Genomic DNA, 17,723 nt, shown 5'->3' with positions numbered 1-17,723 from the left:
GGCTTTAGTAGAGACGGGGTTTCACCATGTTGGCCAGGCTTGTCTTGAACTCCTGACCTCAGGTGATCACCCACCTTGACCTCCCAAAGTGCTGGGATTACAGGCATGAGCCACCGCACCTGGCCTTACCTACTTTTTCTTTTGTTGCTTATCCATTTTATGTCATAGTTAAGAATCCATCACCAAACCCAAAGTTTTCCTTATGTTTTCTTCTGAACATTTCTTCCAAACATTTTATTGTTTTAGCTCTTATTTTCAGTTCATTTTTGTGTATAGTCAAAGTAGGGATCTAACTTTATTTTCTAACTTTATTTTCATGTGGAAATCCAGTTAACCCAGCATCATTTTTTGGTCATTTGTCATCATTTTAAACAGAAACTCTTATCGCCATTAAGCAGTAACTACTCATTCCCATTCCCACCAGCCTGTGGTAACCTCTAATCTATTTTGTCTGTTAGTATGACTGTTGTATTTCATGTCAGTAGCGTGACAATATTTGGCCTGCATCAACTGAAAGAAAAGGCTTTTCTTTCTCCCAGTGAATAGAATTGACACCCTTGTCAAAAATCAGTTGACCATAGGTAGTGTATTTTTGGGCTCTCACTTGTATTCCATTTGTCTGTATGTCTACACCTATGACATGACCACACTGTTTGGATTATTGTAGCTTTCTAATAAGTTGTGAAATTGGACGTTTTGAGTCCTCTGACTTTGTTCTTCTTTTTAAAAATTGTTTTGGCTATTCAGGGCCCTTATAATTCCATGTGACTTTAAAGATCAGCTTTTTATTTTGGTAAAAATGCTGATGGAATTTTGATAGGGATTGTGTTAAATCTGTAGATCATTTTGGATGGTATTATCCTTTTAACAATAAGACATCTCTCAAACTGTGAACATGAGATACTATTTCCTTTATTTATGCCTTCTTTAATATTTTTCATCAGTATTTTGTAGTTTTTAGTATACAAGTCTTGCACCTTCTTTGTTAACTTTATTTCTAGATAGTATTTTATTCTTTTAGATGGTGCTGTAGATAGAATTGTTTTCTTAATTTTCTTTTCAGATTGTTCTTTGCAGGTGTGTAGCAACACAATTGATTTTTGTGTGTTGATGTATCCTTCAACTTTGCAGAATTCATTCATTAGCTATGTATCTTTCTTGTAGTTTCCTTATGATCTATCTTTAGGATTATGTCACCTGTGAGTAGACATAGTTTTATGTCTTCCTTTGCAATGGATGCCTTTCTTTCTTTTTCTTGTTTGGCTGGAACTTCTACTGCAGTGTTAAATAGCACTGGCAAAAGTGAGTATTTTTGTCTTCTTCCTGATGTTAAGAGGAAAGCTTTCTTTCATCAGTGAATATGATATAAAGCTGTGAATTTTCTATATGTGCCCTTTATCATGTTGAAGAAATTCTATTCTGTTTTGTGTTTTCTGAATGTATTTATCCTGAAAGGGGGTTGGATTTTGCCAACTGCCTTTACTGCATCAACTGAGATGATCGTGTCCTTTTTTTACTTGTTTTATTAATGAAGTGTATTACATTCATTTTCTTTTCTTTTTTTTTTTTTAACATTGATTTTCTTATGTTGAACCACACAGGCATTTCCAGGATAAGTCCCCCTTGGTCACTTGGTCATGGTGTATACTCCTGTTAATATACAATTAAATATATTTTACTGGTATTTGTGTGTGTGTGTTTGTGTTTGTGTAGCTTTGTATCTGTATTCATACACATCATTCATTCATTCATTTATTCATTTGCATTTGTATTTTTTTTTTTTTTTAAGAGACAGAGTCTCACTCTGTTGCCCAGGCTGGAGTGCAGTGGCACAATCATGGCTCACTGCAGCCTGGAACTCCCAGGCTCAAGTGATCCTCCCCACTCATCCTCTTGAGGAGGCTACAGCTGTATACCACCATGCCCACTATGCCCAGCTATCTTTTTTTTTTTCCTTTGGTGGAAACAGGGTCTCACTATGTTTCTCATGCTGGTCTTGGACTCCTGGCATCAAGTGATCCACCTTGGCTTCCCAAACCTCTGGGATTACAGGTGCTATCCGCCATGCCCAGCCTCAGTCTAAAACTATTAACTGTAAGAACTGTCAGTTTCTCCCTTGCATTCTGTCAGTGTTTGCTTTACATGTTTCAGGATGCTGCTTGGTACATATATAGTTATAATTTTTATATCTTATTGATGGAATGACCCTTTATTCATATATAGTATCCTTCTTTGTCTCTTGTAACAGCTTATGACTTAATCTATTTTGAGTGAAGTTAGTATAGCCACCCCAGTTCTCTTTTGGTGGCTATTTTCATGGAGTATCTTTTATCAGCCTTTCAGTTTTAATTTATCTGTGTCTTTGGATTTTAAGTCAGTTTGTTTTGGACAATGTGTAGTTTGATCATGTTTTTAAAAAATCTATTCTGTAGCTGGGTGGTTGACACCTGTAATCCCAACACTTTGGGAGGATCTCTTGAGCCCAGGACTTGGAGACCAGCCTGGTCTACAAAGTGAGACTCCGTTTCTACAAAAAAAAATTAAAAAAAAAATAGTTGGGTGTGGTGGTGTGTGCTTGTGGTTCCAGCTACTTGGGAGGCTGAGGCAGGAGGATCCCTTGAGCCCAGGAAGTCAAGGGTGCAGTGAGTCCTGTTTGTGCCACTGCACTCCAGCCTGGGTGACAGAGCAAGACCCTGTCTAAAAAATGAATAAATAAATCAAATCCATTCTGCCAGCCTCTGTCTTCTGATTGGTGAGTTCAAGCAATTATCATTTAAAGTAATCACCAACAAGGAAGCACTTCTGCCATATTGCATTTTGTTTTCTGTATGTCGTATACCTTCTTTGGTCCCATATTCCCTTTATTACTGCCTTCTTTGTGTTTCGTGTTTTTGTTTTTTTTTTTCAAGACCAAAGTCTTGCTCTGTTCCCCAGGCCAGAGTGTAGTGGTATGATCTTGGTTCACTGCAACCTCCTCCTCCTGGGTTCAAGCAATTCTCATGCCTCAGCCTCCCAAGTAGCTGGGACTACAGGCACGTGCCACCACACCCAGCTAATTTTTGCGTCTTTAGTAGAGATGGTGTTTTGCCATGTTGGCCAGGCTGGTCTTGAACTCCTGGCTTCAAATGATCCACCCGTCTTGGCCTCCCAAAGTGCTTGAGATTACAGGTATGAGCCCACCACGCCTGGCCTGATTTTTATATTTATTGCCTTCTCATTTCCTTCTATGTATATTTTTTAGATATTGTCTTTGTAGTTAACCATGGGGATTACTTTCACATTCTAAATTCATGACAATATAGTTTGAATTGATTCCCTCATAACTTCAATATCATATGAAAACCTTGCTTCTACCTAGCACCTTACTCATCCCCTTTATGTTGTCACAGATTACGTCTTTATACATTGTGTGCCCATAATGTAAATTTATATTTAGTTCTTATCCATTTGTCTTTTAAGTCCTGCAGGAAGTAAAAAAATGGAGTTACAAAGCAAACATAATGACCCTGGCTTTTATATTTGTCTATATAGTTAACTTTATTGGAAATCTTTATTTTTCCTCCAGATTTGAGTCTAGTTTCTTTTTATTTCGTCTTGAAAGACACCTTTTAGTGTTGCCTGTATAGCAGGCCTAGTAGTAACAAACTCAGCATTTGTTTATCTGGGATTATCTTCATTTCTCTTTCATTTTGAAGGACAGTTTTACCAGCTAGAGAATTCTCAGATGATAGTTGTTTTCTTTCAGGAATTTATAAATGTCATCCATCTGTCTTCAGGCCTTCAATTGATTTCTGAGGAGATATCAGCTCCTAATATTAATGAGGGTCTCTTGTAAAGTAAAAATGCCACAAAACTTTCCCACCATTTGAAGTCGCCTTTTTCCTGATTTAGCATTCACTTGGTTACTGTAAACCTTTAATTGTTTTCCAGAGTTCTAACAAGGTTGGTTTTTATAGTTCTTGTTTTTTGTGTTTCTGTGTGGAGACAGTTTGGAGCTGTGTACTCCATCATTTGATTATGTCACTCAACACTGTTAACTGAATGGACCAGTTGTCCGTTCAAGAAGAACAACAAAATGAGATACGCAAAGAAACAGGAAAAATGTGACCCATGCACAGGACTATCAATAGGCAACACAATAATAATTGCCATTTAAGTTGGCAGAAACTGGGTTGTCTGGTGCAGATCAATGTATATTGTGTAATTTGAGGAAGAGCCAGTAAAATAATGAAAAATGAACAAAACCTGAGGAAACGAATATCATTAGGTGCACCAGCATATACAAATGGGAGTATCAATATGAGAGAATAGAAAGGGAAAGAAAAATTTTTTGAAGAATTCGCAGAAACACCCATAATTTGTTGAAGAACACTAATATATTCATCCAAGAAGCTCAACAAACTCATAGAAGGATAAATGCAAAGAGACTTATACCCAGACACATCATAATGAAAGATGTTTTTATCATGCTCTTATTTGACCTGCCTTATACAAGTGATAATACAAGTGCTGGTGAAGATTTAGAGAAACTGAATTATTCATACATTTTTGATGGTATGTAAAATGCTACAGTCATTCTAGAAAATAGTTTGTCAGTTCCATTTAAAACTAAAAACAAACTTAGCTTGTGAACCACTAGTTGCACTGTTAGACATTTATCCTTGACAAATAAAAAGTTAATGTTCCATCAAAAAAATTTCATAGCAGTTTTATGGGTCATAGCCCAAACCTGAATAATCCAGATGTTCTTGAATGGATAAATAACGTGTGGTGTGTCCATACCATGAAGTGTTACCCAGTATTAAAATGGAATGAATGACCAATACATGTAACATTGTGGATGAATCTCAAGAGATTAAGCTGAGTTTTAAAAAACCCAATCTCAAAAATTTACATGTTTGTTCTGGTCCACCCCATAGAGTTGGGATGAACCCTCCTACCCCCTACGCTTGGTTTAGGTATCAAAACTGGTAATGATATCAAGAGTGTAAAAAAGAGTTTATTACTTATACAGACAGGTTTCCAGGCTCCTAAGCAGGTCTAAATGTGGATTGAGAAAGAAGGGAGAAGAATGGCTGCTTGTCATTAGGAATTTGGGGTGGGGTGAGCACACACAAAAAGGATGGAGTTTGTGTGGTTTGAGTTTCCTACTGGCATTGAGGGAGGGACCACCTAGGCTTTATTATTGGCTTGCCCAAATGTAGGGTAAGAGGGGAGATGGGTGGGATTTGAAATCTATTAGCAGCCAATTATCACAAATGCAGTCAGGCTGTTTATCATAATACCTCATGATCTGTTATTTGTGTAACAGTTTTGAAATGACAGCATAGAGATGGAGAACAGATTCATGGTTGCCAGCGTTAGGAAGGCAGAGAGGGTGGGAGATGGCTGTAGTTACCATGTGTGGGATCCTGGTGATGGGACTGTTCTGTGTCCCCAATGTTGTGATTTTAACAAAAATCTATACATGTGGCAAAATTTATAGAACTAAATATACACAACTAATGCATGTGAAACTTGTGAAATCTGAATAAGGTTGATTGAATTAATCAGTGTCAGTTTTTGGCTGATATTGGACTATAGTTCTGCAAATTGTTACCATGGAGAATACTGGGTGAGGGGTATACAGAATCTTCTCATTATTTCTTCCAGCTGCATGTCAGTTTAAGAATTGTCTCCAGGCTGGGTGCGGTGGCACATGCCCATAATCTCAACACTTTGGGAGGCCAAGGTGGGTGGATCACTTGAGCTCAGGAGTTTGAGACCAACCTGGGCAACATGGTGAAACCCCATCTCTACAAAAAGTAAAGACATTAGCCAGGTGTGGTGGTGCGTGCCTGTGGTCCCAGCTACTTGGGAGGCTGAGGTGGGAGGATCGCTTGAGCCCAGGAGGTCAAGGCTGCAGTAAGCTGTGATGGCACCATTTGACTCCAGCCTGGGTGACAGAGTGAGACCTTGCCTCAAAAAAAAAAAAAAAAAAAAGAAAGAGAAAGAAAGAAAGAACAATTTTCTTCAAATAAAAAGTTTTGTAAATTGCCTACCAACTATAAATAATTCAGCTTCTTAATCTTTAATAAAGATAATAGACAGGCCGGGTGCATTGGCTCATGCCTGTAATCCCAGCACTTTGGGAGGCTGAGGTGGGCAGATCACGAGGTCAGGAGACAGAGACCATCCTCGCCAACATGGTGAAACCTCGTCTCTACTAAAATACAAAAAATTAGCCGGGCATGATGGTGCATGCCTGTAGTCCCAGCTACTTGGGAGGCTGAGGCAGGAGAATTGCTTGAACCTGGGAGGCGGAGGATGCAGTAAGCTGAGGTGGCACCACGGCACTCCAGCCTGGCAACAGAGCGAGACTCCATCTCAAAAAATAAAATAAAGGTAATGGACAAAAACATATTGTACACTGTTTGTTGAAAAATCACAGCACACTTTCTATATGAGAGATGCTGGATCTCTTGTATCACCAGTTTTACTGAATCTCATAGAGGATCTACTGTCCATTACACAGACAAGAAAAAAATAATAAAACATAAAGGTTGGGAAGTCAAATTGTCATTTTGTGTGCAGACGATTTGATTATCTGTACAAGCAAAAGTAAATGTTACACAGAAGTGATTTAAATTACTAAAAAAATTAGTGAGGTGGTTGGCTGTAAGAACAATGCATATCAGTTGTGTTATTTATACACCACAAAACAGGTATATAAGAAACAATTTTCTTGAGAATTCTATGAGATATAGTTCACATACTGTACGCTTCACCAATTTTACGTGTATAAATCAATCACTGTTAGTGTATTTGCGGGATTGTGCATCCTTCCTGACAATTTTTTTTACTTTTTTTAAGATGGAGTCTCACTCTGTCGCCCAGGCTGGAGTGCAGTGGCATGGTCTCAGCTCGCTGCAACCTCTGCCTCCCGGATTCAAGCCAATTCTCCTGCCTTAGTCTCTGAGTAGCTGGGATTACACAGCCTCCTGAGTAGCTGGGATTACAGTTGCATGCCCCCACACCCAGCTGATTTTATATTTTCACTATGTTGGCCAGGCTGGTCTCAAACTCCTGACCTCAGATTATCCACATGCCTCAGCCTCCCAAAGTGCTGAGATTACAGGTGTGAGCCACCACACCCGGCCGACAATTGTTTTTTTGAGGCAGAATCTTACTCTGTCACTCAGGCTGGAGTGCAGTGGCAAGATCTCGGCTCACTGCACCTTCCACCTCCTGGGTTCAAGTGATTCTCCTGCCACAGCCTCCCGAGTAGCTGTGATTGCAGGTGTGCACCACTATGCCCAGAAAATTTTTTGTGTTTTTAGTAGAGACACGGTTTCACTGTGTTGGCCAGGCTGGTCTGGAACTCCTGATCTCAAGTGATCTGCCTGCATAGGCCTCTCAAAGTGCCAGGATTATAGGCATGAGGCACCACGCCCGGCCGACAATGTTTCTTAGCAAATTGTCATCATCCCTGAAACAAAGCCAATATCCACTAGCAATTAATTTCTTTTTCCCCTTTCCTGTAGCCCTTGGCAACCAAAATTGAATTTTCTGTCTGTGTGGGTTTGCCTAATCTGGATGTTTCATAAAAATGGAACTGTATGTGACCTTTTCTGCCTGGCTGCTTTTTCGTAGCATAACATATTCAAGGTTCATCCATGTTGTAGCATGTATCAATATTTCACTTGTTTTTTATTGCCATATAACATGGTGTATAGATATACTACATTTTATGTATCCATTTGTCAGTGGATGGACATTTGGTTTTAGTTCTACTTCTTGACTATTATTAATAATTCTGCTGTAATTGTTCATGTATAAGTTTTCACATGGACATGTATTTTCAGTCATTTCAGATATATACCTAGAAGTAGAATGCTGGTTATATGGTGTCTCTGTGTTTAACTTTCTTGGGAACTGCCCGATTGTTTCTCATAGCAGCCACAATACTTTACAATCCTGCCAGCAATGCATGAATTTTCCAGTTTCTCCAGTTTGCCAACACTTTTTATTAATATTATTATTATTTATTATACCAATCCAGTAGTTGTAAAGAGGTATCTCATTGTGGTTTTTTGCATTTCCTAATGGCTAATGATGTTGAACGTCTTTTTTTTTTTTTTTCTTTTTGAGATGGAGTCTCACTCTGTTGCCCAGGCTGGAGTGCAGTGGTGTGATCTCAGCTCACTGCAGCGGTGCGATCTCAGCTCACTGCAGCCTCTGTCTCCTGGGTTCAAGCAATTCTCTCCCTCAGCCTCCTGAGGAGCTGGGATTACAGGTGCCCACCACCACGCCCAGCTAATTTCTGTATTTTTGGTAGAGATGGGGTTTCACCATGTTGGCCAGGCTGATCTTGAACTCCTGACCTCATGATCCACCCGCCTTGGCCTCCCAAAGTGCTGGGATTACAGGCATGAGCCGCTGCTCCCAGCCTGATGTTGAACATCTTTTTATGCACTCGTTGGCTATTTATGTATCTCCTTTGTCTATTTAAAACATTCAATTTATTTCATGACTTTCAGAAAAATTGGGGAGGTAGTAGAGAGAATTGCCATTTACCCAGTTTCTGCTGTTATTAACATATTAGAATGGTATGTTTGCAACAGCTGTTGAACCAACATTGGTACATGATTATTGACTAAAGTCCATATTTTTATTTAGGGTCTGCTGAATTTTTACCTAATGTCCTTCTTTGTTCCAGGATCCCTTCCAGGGCACCATATTACATTTAGTTGTTATGTCTCTTTAGGCTCCTCTTGGCTATGGTGGTTTCCCAGACTTTCCTTGTTTTGGATGACCTTGACAGTTTGGAGGAGTCCTGGTGAGGTATATATAAATTCCATTTATTGGAATGTATCTAATGTTTTTCTCAAGATAAGACTGGGATTATAGGTTTTGGGGAAAAAGGCCACAGTGGTAAAGTATCTTTTTTGTCACATTATATCAAGCATGCATACTGTCACCATGTTTTATGACTTTTGATGTTGGCCTTAAATGTCTTGGCAAACATACAGTTTTTCCACTATAAAGTTACATCTTCTTCCTATTTTCCATATTGTACACATTGGAACAATGTTACTCTGTACAACTCACACGTAAGAAGTAGAGATTTATGAATTTTGTTGCTGTTGTTTTTTAGAGCACTTTCTTTCTGTCACTGCAAGATGGTCCAGGCTCATCTTATATATTTCCTTTCTGAACTCAGCCACCATTTCTTCAGGTAACCCTGATTCCTTTTATTTGAGAATGGTATTAGAAACCAAGATAGGGGCTAATGGTGTGCTTACAGCAGTAGGGTGTGGCCATCTCAGCTGACAGAACAGGGAAATATACATGTGCATAAACCATGTAATATACTTACTTGTAAATAGTTCTACATGTAACCATGTGTATCTCTCTTAAGCTAAACATGTGTTTATACTTAAACCTTCAACTCTTCATTACCATATGGATCATTCTAGCTTTCTTCCCTTGCTTCACTGTAAATTACTATACACAACAGTAAGAAATTTGGCTCTAACCATCCATCATCTATTTACTTTCTTTCTTTTTTTTTTTTTTTTGAGACAGAGTCTCGCTCTGTCACCCAGGTTGGAGTGCAGTGGTGTGATCTCGGCTCATGGCAACCTCCACCTCCTGGGTTCAAGTATTTCTCCTGCTTCAGCTTCCCAAGTAGCTAGGGCTACAGGTGCTTACCACCATGCCCAGCCAATTTTTGTGTTTTTAGTAGAGATGGGATTTTGCCATGTTGTACAGGCTGGTCTCGAACTCCTGATCTTTTAGGTAATCCACCCACCTCAGCCTCCCAAAGTGCTAGGATTAAAGGTGAGAGCCACCACACTTGGCTTTCCATTTACCTTCATCATTCTTTCCCTGTATACATGTATAGCACTGCCAGAATTGTTAATCATACCCATGTGGAAAATAATTTTATAATTTTATCAACTAAAATATAGTACTTATGTGCAGACTTGCCTTTAGTCTCACAGACTTCTATCTCTTTCCAGAGCAATTAAGGTCAAGACTTCCTCCTGCATTGAAGGGGGTCCTTCATTGATACTATTTTTTGCATTTGTAATGCAATTAGATGGTTTTGGTACAGGATGCCTTTATTCCTGGCTTCTTCTTAACTCATGACTTAGGTGAAATGGGTAATTCCTTGAAATACACAAACTGCCAAGACTTACACAGAAGAAATAAACCATTCAAATGGACCAATATCAGTTAAATAAATTGAATCCATAAAGCTTTCAGAAAAGAAAGAAAGAAAATAAATTATCAGACTCTTTTGGTTTCATTGATGATTTCTGTGCAACATTTAAGGAAGAAATATACCAGTTCTCTACAGTGTCTTTCAGAAAAGAGATGCAAAGGGAACCTTCCTAACATTTTTTTGAAGGCTATTTTTTCTCTAATCCTAAAAGCATATGAAGACCTTGCGAAGAAGAAAAACTACACACTAATATCCCTTATGAATATAGATGCAAAAATCCAAGTAGAATCCAACATCGTATAAAAATAATTAGATGCCATGACCACTCAAGGCTGGTCAGAGTTTGAAAATCAATTAATGTGGCTGGGTCAGTGGCTTACGCCTGTAATCCCAGCACTTTGGGATGCTGAGGTGGATGGATCACCTGACGTGAGGAGTTTGAGACCAGCCTGGCCAACGTGGTAAAACCCTGTCTCTATTAAAAATACCAAATAAGCTGCGCGTGGTGAAGCGCGCCTGTCTTCCCAGCCCCTCTGAAGGCTGAGGCAGGAGAATCGCTTAGAACCTGGAACGCGGAGGTTGCAATGAGCTGAGATTGCGTCACTGCACTTCAGCCTGGGAGACAGAGCAAGACTCTGTCTCAAAAGAAAAAAAAAATCAATTTCTGTAACCTGCCACATCAACAGGCTACAGAATAAAACTGTATCATGTCAATTGATGGACAAGAAGCATTTGATAAAATCCAACACCCATTCATGATAAAACTGAGCAAACTAGGAATAGAGAGGAACTTCCTCAACTTGATAAAAAAAAAATCTGCAGGAAACCTACTGCTAAGATCATACTTAATGGTGAGACACTGGATAGTTTCTCCCTAAGATAAGGAAACAAGATGTCCTGTCTCTTCACTCTTACTCAACATCTCATTGGAAATTGTAGGTAATGCCATAAGACAACAAAATAAGAGGCATACAGATGGGAAAGGTAGAAATAAAACTTTCTGTGTTCATACAGGCATGATTGCCTAAGGAGAAAATTCTAAAGAACTCCCAAAACTATTAAATCTTTATAGCCAAGTTGGAGGATAGAAGCTTAATAGAGAAAAATCAATTCCTTTTTTCATTATGTAGTTGTGTTATGTGTCCTTTTATTGTTGAGTTGTATGAGTGTTTAGCATATTCTGTGTACCAGTTGCTAATTACATATATTATTAGCCAATATTTTTCTCCCATTTGTGGGTTGTCATTTTATTGTCTTTACTTTGTACTTGATAGTGAAAGAGTTTTTCATTCCATGAAGTCTAATTTGTTTTTTCTTTTGTTGCTTGTATTTTTGGTACTTTATCTAAAAGGGCTTTGTCTATCCCTAGGGCATGAAGATCTACTCCTATATTTTCTTTAAGTAATGGCTTTTAAATGTAGACCTGTGATCCATTTTCAATTAGTTTTTGTATATGGTGTGAGGAAAGGAATAATTTTGGTTGGTTTGCATACAAATATTCAGTTGTCTCAGCATCATTTCTTGAAAAGGTGATTTTTCTTTTTTCTCTTTTTTTTTGAGATGGAGTCTCACTCTGTCACCCAGGCTGGAGTGCAGTGGCATGATTTTGGCTCACTGCAACCTCCGCCCCCCAGGTTCAAGCAATTCTCCTGCCTCAGCCTCCCAAGTTGCTAGGATTACAGGCATGTGCCACCACACTTGGCTAATTTTTTTGTATTTTTAGTAGAGATGGGGTTTCACCATATTGGCCAGGCTCGAACTCCTGACCTTGTGATCTGCCTGCCTCAGCCTCCCAAATTGCTAGGATTACAGGCATGAGCTACCACGACCAGCCAAAAAGGTGATTTTTCAGCATTAAATTGTCTTGGCATCATTGTTGAAAATTAACTCAACATAATATATAGTAGTATCTATTTATGAATTCTCAATTTTATTTCACATGTTTACCTCTATGCCAGTATCATACCATCTTGATTATTGTAATTTTGTAGCAAATTTTCAAATTGAGAAGTGTATGTCTTCTAACTTTCTACTTCTTTTTTAAGATTGTTTTGATTATATTCCGTTCCCTAAATTTCCACATGAAATTTTAGACCAGCTTGTTAGTTTCCTCAAAAAGGCAAATGGGATTTTGGTAAGGATTGTGTTGAATTTAGATATTAATTTGGCAGTTATTGCCATCTTAACCGTATGAACGCTATTCAGTGCCTTTCCATTTATTTAGGCTGTCTTTAATTTCTTCCATCATTGTTTTGTGGTTTTCAGACTATAAGCTCTGTATTTCCTTCATTAAAGTTACAAGTATTTTATTCTTTTTGATGCTATTGTAAATGGAATTTATTTATTTATTGAGACAGAGTTTCGCTCTTATTGCCCAGGGTGGAGTGCAATGGCACAATCTTGGCTCACTGCAACCTCTGCTTCTGGGATTCAAGTGATTCTGCTGTCTCAGCCTCCCAAGTAGCTAGGACTACAGGCACATGCCATCATGCCCGGCTAACTTTTTTGTATTTTTAGTAGAGACAGGGTTTCACCATGTTGGCCGGGCTGGTCTCAACTTCCTGATGTCAGGTGATCCAGCCACCTCGGCATCCCAAAGTGCTGGGGTTACAGGCTTGAGCCATTATGCCTGGCCAGAATTCTTTTTAAAATTTCATTTATGATTTGTTTGTTGTTAGTGAACTTGCACCCTACAACATTGTTGAACTCTTTTATTAGTTTTAATAGTGTTTTAGTAGATTCTTTAAGATTCTCTATATGCATGAGCAGTCAACTGCAAATACAGAAAGTTCCACTTTTTTTTTTTCTATCTGAATTCCCTTTCCCCTTGCTTTTATTGACTAGAGTCTCCTGTGTGATGTGTAACCGGCAAGAGGGCATTCTTATCTTGTTTTTGTTCTTAGAGTAAAATCATTGTACCTTTCATTATTTAGTATGATGTTAGTGGTGGACTTTTTGTAGATGCCTTTAATCAGGCTCAGGAAGTTTAACTCTAATCCTGGTTTGTTGATTGTTTTTATAGAGAAGATGGGCATTGGATTGTGTTAAATGCTTTTTCTCTGTATACTGAGATGATCACGTGGTTATTGTTTTTGTTTCTTTTCTGCTTATGTGGTGTATTAATTGATTTTCAAATGATAAACCAAACTTGCCTTACTAGTATAAATCCCATTTGATCATTGTATATAATCCTTTTAATATACTACTGGATGAAATTTGCTAGTATTTTGTTGAGGGTTTATATGTCTGTAATCGTGACACATGGATCTGTAGTTTTTTCATGTCTGATTTTGGTACCAGGGTTGTATTGGGATCATAGAATGAGCTGGCAAGTGTTTCTTCTTATTTTCTTGGAGTTTTTGAGTAACTGATAATTCTTTTTAAATATTTGATAAAATTCTCCAGTGAACCATATGGACCTGGGTTTTGTTTTTGTTTTTGTAATGGGAAGTTTTCTTGTCTGTTTTTTGTCTCTTTTGAGACAGAGCCTCACTATATTGCCCAGGCTGGAGTGCAGTGGTGCAGTCATGGCTCACTGCAGCCTGACTTCCCAGGCTCAGGCAATTTTCCCACCTCAGCCTCCCAAGTAGCTGGGACTACAGGCATATGCCACCACACGCAGCTAATTTTTTGTAATTTTTTTTGTAGAGATGGGGTTTCACCATGTTGCCTGGGCTGGTCTCAAACTCCTGAGTTCAAGTGATCCGCCTGCCTTGGCCTCCCAAAGTGGTAGGATTACAGGCATGAGCCACTGCATCCCATTTGTAATGGGGAGTTTTAAATTTACAACTTCAATCTTTTTACTTGTGTAGGTCATTTCAGATTTTTCTTTTTCTTCTTGAGTTGGTTTTAGTCGTTTTTGTTTTATGGATTTTTCCATTTTATTGAAGTTAAATAATTTGTTGACATACATTGTTCATACCATTCTTTGTAATTATTTTTATTTCTGTAAGAGTACTACTAATACATCGTTAATCCCTGCGTTTAGTAATTTGAATCTTCTCCTTTTTTTTTTTTTCAATGTCAGTCTAGTTAGAGGTTTGTGTATTTTGTTGATCTTTTCCAGGAATCTGCTATTTTTCTGTTCTCTAGTTCACTAATTTTTACTCTGTAATCTTTCTGCTTTCCTTGCTGCCTTCTGCTTGCTTTGGGTTTGTATTGCTGCTCCTGTCCAGTGTTTTAAGGTGGAAAATTAGTTTATTGATTTGAGATCTTTTTTAATATGGTTATTACAGCTACAAATCTCTCTCTAAGCATTGCTTTATCTGTGTTCCATAAGTTTGAGTATGTCTTCATTTTTACCTCATAGCATTTTTTCTAATTTCCCTTCTTATTTCTTCTTTGACTTTTTTTTTTTTTAACTTTGGAATGTATTATATAATTTGTGCATGTTTGTACATTCTCAAAATTCCTTTGTCTTACTGATTTGTAATTTCCACTGTGGTCAGAGAATCGTTTTAAATTTATTCTGGGGAATGTTTCATGTGTACTTTTAAAGAATACCTATTCCACTGTTTTCAAGTGGAATGTTCTGTCTATATCTCTTAGATCTGGTTGCTTTAGAGTGTCATCTATATCTTCTGTTTCCATGTCTATATTGTGCCCAGTTGTCCTAGCCATTATTGAAAATGGGTTATTACAGTTTGCAATTAGTATCATAGACTTGTGTATTTTTTCTTTTAATTCTGTCAGTTTTTACTACACATACTTTGAGGCTCTGTTAGTAGTACATATGCTTAGAATTGTTATGTCTCCTTTATCGATTGACCCTTTTGTTGTTATATTAATAAAATTCCCCTCTTTATCCTTAGTAAAATTTTTGTGTTAAAGTGTATTTGGTGTGATATTAGGATAGCTACTCCAGCCTTATAGGTGCCATGTGCCTGATATATCTTTTTCTGTTATCAAATTTTCAACCTGTTTGTATCTATCTCTTATAGATAGCACATGTTTGGACTTTCACACTTTCGACAACCTGAGAATTGTTGCTTTTTGATTGGATTTTCAAATCATTCCCTTTTTCCTGTTGTTATTGCTATACAGATGGTTCCTGACTTACAATGGTTTGACTTATGATTTTTTAACTTTTCAATGGGTTTATTGGGTTGAAACCCCTTTGTATTTTCAGGATTTACAAAGGTTCAACTTAACTATTTTTTCTGACTTTACTAGAATGTGTTCCCATTTTAAGTGGAAAAACAATATTTTCAACTAATTTGACTATTATCAGGATGTAACTTGATCATAAGTCAAGGAGCATCTGTAGTTGGATTTACCTCTGCCATTTTTGTTTTCAGTCTCGTGCTTTTTTGATACTCTATGCCTTTTATTTCTGCTTTCTTTTACATGACATGAATATATTTTATTTTATTATTTTTATAGATTTCGAGGGTACAAGTGCAGTTTTGTTACCCAGACATATCGCATAGAGGTGAAGTCTGGGCTTTTAGTATGGCCATCAGCATAATAGTTTACATTGCACCCATCAAGTAATTTCTTATCCTTCACCCTCCTCCCCAGCCCTCCAAGTCTCCAGTGTCTCTCATTCTGCTCTCTATGTTTATGTGTACACAACATGAAATGAATATATTTTAGTATAACGTTTTAATTTTTAAAATTACTATGTCTCTTTGAAAATTTATTTACCTAGTGGTTGCTCTAGAACTTACCTAATAAATCTTACCTTATCAAAATCTACTCAGATTTCTACTACCTTAACTCTAGTAAAACACAGAAACATTACTTACATATAGCTCTATTTCCTCTTCCCCATTTGTTATTTTTATATATATTACATATATATTTAAAACCCAACAATACATTGTTATATAGGCTGAGCATCCCTAATCTGAAAATCTCAAATGCGCCAAAATCTGAAACTGAGTGCCAACATGCTCAACATGCTCAAAGGAAATGCTTGTTGGAGCATTTCAGATTTTAGATTTCTGGATTTGGGAAGCTCAACCAGTAAGTATAATGTAAATATTCCAAAATTTGGAAAAAAATCTAAAGTCAGAAACACTTTTGATGCCAAGCATTTCAGATAAGGGATACTCAACCTGTAATTGTTACTTTCTGTCATTTGATGTCTTTTTTTTTTTTACTTTGAGTTCTGTGATACATGTGCAGAACGTGGAGGTTTGTTACATAGATATATGTGTGCCATGGTGGTTGACGCATCCTCTTAAGTTTCCTCCCCTCACCCTCAACCCCTCAATAGTCCCCAGTGTGTGTTGTTCCCTTCCCTGTGTTCATGTGTTGATGTCTTTTAAAGAAGCTGAAAGAAAGATAGGAAGTATCTATTCATAGAGTTTGTTATACTAACCTTCTTATTCATCATTTCTGCTTTAATTCATTTGTTTGTGTGGATTCAGGCCATCTAGTGTAATTTTCTTACTCTAGTACAGATGTTTTCCTCTTTTTTTCCCCCTGAGATGGAGTCTCACTTTTTCGCCCAGGCTGGAGTGCAGTGGCATGATCTGGGCTCACTGTAACCCCTGTCTCCTGGGTTCAAGCGATTCTCCTGTCTCAGCCTCCCGAGTTGCTAGGATTACAGGCATGCACCACCACACCCAGCTAATTTTTGTGTTTGTAGTAGAGACGGGGTTTCACCGTGTTAGCTAGGCTGGTCACGAACTCCAGACCACAGATGATCTGCCCACCTTGGCCTCCCAAAGTGTTGGGATTACAGGTGTGAGCCACCACACCCAGCCGCTCTGCTTATTTTTTTGCTTTATTCTTTTTTTTTTTTTGCTTTATTATTTGTTTCCTTGTTTATCAATGTATTTCTTTTTTTTGAAACAGAGTCTCTCTGAGTCCTTGAGGCTGGAGTGCAGTGGTAGGATCGCAGCTCATTGCAGCCTCAACCTCCTGGACTCAAACAATGCTCCCACCTCAGCCTCCTAAGTAGCTGAGACTATAGGTGTGCGCCACTATGCCCAGCTAATTAAACAAAATTTTTTTTAGAGATAGGGTCTCAGTATGTTGCCTAAGCTGATCTTGAACTCCTGGGCTTAAGTGATTCTCCTGCTTCAGCCTCCCAAAGTGTTGGGATTACTGGTGTGGGCCACCGTGCCTAGCCTGCCTTATTGTTAAATATGTTGCATTTCTATATGTTATAGGTCCAACAATACAATTATAAACATTGACTTATACATATTTGCTTATTAAATTGGGTAGGAAAAGAAAGGAGAAAAAATGTGTCTTTTTTACTCTCTTGTATCATTGCCTTTACCCACAATAATAGTGGATTTGAACTAGTGTCTGGAATCACTTGTTTTCACCCTAAATAACTTATTTTCTTTCTTGTACAGTTAGTCTACTAGCAATGGATTCTCAAGTTTTTTTGGTTTCTATTTGTTTTTTAATTGGAGGATTTTAAATTTTCACCCTCTGTTTTGCAAATAGTTCTGCTATTTTAGGTGACAAGTTATTAAAAAAAATTATTTTTCAGTCCACTGAATATGTCATCCTGCCTCCTTCTGGCCTCTGCTGTCTCTGATGAGAAGCCATA

General features: G+C 37.9%; 1 protein-coding gene across 2 annotated transcripts in view; it reads left to right on the top strand.

Moving 5' to 3' along the window:
* The window catches only part of LOC100440486 (zinc finger protein 33B), a 49,447-nt gene that overhangs the window by 15,436 nt on the left and 16,288 nt on the right, over positions 1-17,723 (top strand). The window lies entirely within an intron of this gene.

This window comes from Pongo abelii, chromosome 8 (genome assembly GCF_028885655.2).
Source record: "Pongo abelii isolate AG06213 chromosome 8, NHGRI_mPonAbe1-v2.0_pri, whole genome shotgun sequence".
Lineage (NCBI taxonomy): Eukaryota > Metazoa > Chordata > Mammalia > Primates > Hominidae > Pongo > Pongo abelii.
Note: the sequence above shows the minus strand (reverse complement) of the source record. Positions and strands in the feature narration are given on the sequence as shown.